Raw genomic sequence first — 4,112 nt, 5'->3', positions numbered from 1 at the left:
GCTCTGTTTCCGGTGTCTCCAAGATTGAGATCTGCTCTCTCTGGCCCAGAGCTTCGTTCCTCTTCATGGGAACAGTGCCCACACCTTCCAGAATGGGAGCTCACACACAAGCAGAATGGCCAGCTTTTTCAGCCGGCCAGTGAGTCATAATTTTACAGCTTAGGTGGAGACCTGGCGGCCCTGGGGGCTGGGGATGAGTGAGCCAAACCCACCTGGCTCTACTACTACAGGAGAGAGGATAGCCTTGTCCCGGGTCCCACTGAGTCCCTGGGCCCCGCCCCGCCAATTAAGGGTCTTTGGCTTCTCACAGGAAAGAATTCAAGAGCGAGCCATAGTTGAGTAAAAGTGGGTCTTTTCAGAGAGATAGGTGCACACTCCATAGGGAGAGTGGGCTGTCTCAGAAGGCAAGAGTGACTATGAGGTGCGGGGTTGTTAGTTTTCATGGGCTCGGTAACTTCATATGCTAACGAGTGGGAGGGTTATTCCAACTACTTTGGGGATGGGGTGGGGATTCCCAGGAATTGGGCGCCGCCCACTTTCTGACCATTTATGGTCAGCCTCGGAACTCCTGTCATGGTGCCTGTAGGGGGTGCCCCTTATCATGCTCCTATGTTACAGTGAGCGTATAATGAAGCTCAAGGTCTACTGAAAGTCAAATCTCCCACCATCTTGGGCCTCAAGGTCTACTGGGAGTCCAGTCTTTAATTGCTGTGTCATTCCTTAAGTGGCTCTGCCCTCGCTTCTTCCCTCCTGCCTCAGTTCTAGTCCCACCTCCTCCTACCTGTGTGACCTAGAGCAAGTCACTTCCCCTCTCAGAGCCCCAGCTCCCTCCAGGCTGAAACCAGACACTGCTCTCAAGTTGCTCAGGATCTAGGGAGGGGAGGGGACCCACCACAGGGTCAGCCTAGTACGGGCCCCAAAGACAGCAACACAGGCGCTGCCAGAGTGGCTTTGGAGGAGGTGACGTTCTTCCCGAGGAAGAATCCTGCAGAGGTTTGTGGGAAGAGCTTCCTGCTGGAAGAGGGGACGGGAAAGAATGGCATTTCTATCACAGAAAGAAGTGGGGGGGGGGGTCGTGCAGGATGGGTGGTTTGAGGTGCTGAGGGCAGGGAGCCCAAGTATCCTGCAGGGCCTGGCAGGAGGGAGTCGGGCAGAGCTGCAGCCCAGGCCCGGTGTGGTGTGTCGTGGATCCTTCATTGCTGCCTCCAGCCTCTCAGCAAAAAGGCTTGTTTACTCCAGGCTGGCAGGAGGAAGGGGGTTGGTGACTCTGGGAGATTACAACCTGTTTAGGCAGATAAGATGCCCTTGGGAGTGGAGGCCTAACAAAAGGTGACTGTGAGACAAGGGTGGACGGCCTGCTGGGGACAGGAAAGAGCTCTCCTGGGCACTGGACCAGCGGGATGGGGGCCACAGAGCTGGCTGGCGAGAACGGCTCCTGCGTTTGTCTGAGTTCGTGTATACATTCACTCACCAGGTAGCCACGTGCCATGCCCTGTGTTAGATGCAGTTGATGAGGGATGGGATGTCAGGTGGGAAGAAGGGCCTGAATGGAAGCCTGGTTGGGGACCCACAGCCTCGCTCGATAGGCAGCGAGGCCGAAGAAGGAGGGAGCCATGGGAGATGGGGCCAGATGGCAGAAGGCCATGAGTGCCAGCCTAAGGTGGGGTGAAGCCTCCATTCTTCCTCCTTGGAGGGGCCATCCTTGCTCGGACAGCAGCAGGACGGACAGGAGGCTGGGGGGTTGCAGGGCCAGGCCCAGGATGACCACACACAGTAATGGTGGCAGTGGTGGGCGTGTTTGAGGGACGGGGACCCCTTGCAGAGTCATTACATGGGGAGCCTAAGGTCCCGCATGGGAAAGGGATATGGGAATACGGCATACTTCCGGCCCCATGCAAAGGCTTCTGGGAGTCTAGATCCAGGCAGAGGTTTCCAGGGGGAGTTTCTCCCAGTATACCATGGGTCTCCTGTCTCCCCACCGGTGGGCACAAAGGGGAGGTCGGTAGAAGGGTGTTAAGAGGGGTGGGTTGCTGGGGGTGGACCCTGGGAAAGCTCGGTTTAGCATCAGCAGGTGGGACTTTGTTAGAGGATGATGAGGGTAGGAGGTCTGGGGTCTAGTCCTCAACCCCACATGCTCTCACTCCCTCAGATGGGACCCAACCAATACAAGTCCACTCACTGCCAAAGTTAACTTTCTGAAGCCACCTTATCACCACCTGCTTTGCTGAAACCTTCACTGGCTTCCCACTGTGGCCAGGAAGGGGTTCAGGGTTCTCTTGTATCCCTACTATCCAGTTACCCCTGTGAAGCCCCTTGCAGGTAAAGGCATTTCCCATCAGCTGCAAACCCCACGTGTGCCTCCGGAAGCAGCCACTCCAGCTGTTTCCAGCGGAGGCTCAGCAGTCTGGTCAGGCCTGCCTGGGGCAGCCCCACACCCAAGCCTGGACACATGGATCCAGCTGTACTCCTCAGAGAGAGGCCGCTCCAGATTGATCCCCTGATGCTGGTTCATTTTCAAACCTTGGAATTCTTTCTTTAACCAGAATATTTTTTAAATGTTTTTTAAAAAATTGGTTTCATTTTATATGTTTACGTTTTGGGGTATTTTTTTAATGTTATAAAGTAACTTATACTATACCAATGCCATAAGGTAGCAAATGAGGGCATCACCCAGTCCTAGTCTCTATTAACAGTCTAGGGTACCATCTTCCTTTTTTTCCTCTGTGCACTTTTTTCTTTCCCTCTCTCCCTTCCTTCCTTCCCTTCTTCCCTCCTCTCCTGCCTTCCTCCTTCCCTCCCTTCCTCTCTCCCTTTTTTTCTTTCTTTAGATCACAGCTGGGGAAAAAAATCCAGAAACTTTAATATCCCAGTATTGGTGGAAAATCCATAGGTCATATGCAAATGAAATCGTTAAAGCAGGTACTCAAATTTTTTTTCAGTTAAGATTTTTAAATCTATTTTTTATTGTGGTAAAAAAAACACACATCAAGATTTACTGCTTACCCTTTTGTAAATGTACAGTTTAGTAGTATTAAGTATATTTACATTTTTGTGAAACAGATCTCCAAATGTCTTTTTCATCTTGCATATCTGAAATTCTACACCTATTCAACAGCGACTCCGAATTTCCCCTTCCCTTCAGCCCTGGTAACTATCATTCTACTTTATGTTTCTATGAATTTGACTACTTCAGATACTTTGTGTAAGTAGAATCATGTAATATTTGTCTTTTTATGACTGGTTTATTTTACTTAGCATAATGTCCTCAAGATATATCTATGTTAAAATTGTTTTATATGTAAAGTAATAGATGCTTGTTGTATTAAAAAAAAAAAAAAGGCATGGAAGACCCTTTAAGGCAGAAATGAAAGTCCCACCTCCACCCAGGAGATCCTGTGTGCACACCTGCTCCTCTCAGTTCTGCTTCATTGCATCAGTTTTAAAATAGCATTGATTTGATTATAAGACAAAACAATTTCAGAGATGTTACAATGCAAAAAAAAAAAGTTCTAGGAATAGATTTTGCACACACACACACCCCTACATGTTTAGAATTATTTTCACGAAGATGGGATAAAACCAGCGTAGTTTGGCCCTTTGCCCGGTTCTCTTGCGCCACCAGCCACACAGACCTCCAGCTTCCTTTCTCCACTGAGACTGTACAGCAGTCACTACCTTCCCACCCTGCCTGTCTGTTCCACTGTCCCTCCCATCAATCAGTCCCCACTGGGACTAGAGAACCATCCTGTACAGGTGTTGTGACCACTAGTGGGATTCCTAAAAGTAGACACATTTGAAATTTTGATGGGCATAATCAATTTGCTTTCCCCAAAGGTTGTGCCAATGCACACACAACCACCTTTTGAGAGGACCTTTCAAACAATTTCTAAGGCAGACCTCCTGACCCACTACTCACCCATCCCACAAATGGGAAAACTAAAATCCTAGTAATAAGAACTTTGTCTGATGTCACAGGTGGCAGAGCTGGAACTAGACCCAGGCCTGCTGGTGTCCAGGCTGCTGTTATTGCTAAGAAACCACCCATCTAAGGTGGTCTTACTCTCTTGCTTAAATACCTTCCATGGCTCCCTAGTGCCTATAAGACAAATTCC

This window comes from Camelus bactrianus, chromosome 4 (assembly GCF_048773025.1).
Source record: "Camelus bactrianus isolate YW-2024 breed Bactrian camel chromosome 4, ASM4877302v1, whole genome shotgun sequence".
Classification (NCBI taxonomy): Eukaryota; Metazoa; Chordata; class Mammalia; order Artiodactyla; family Camelidae; genus Camelus; species Camelus bactrianus.
Note: the sequence above shows the minus strand (reverse complement) of the source record.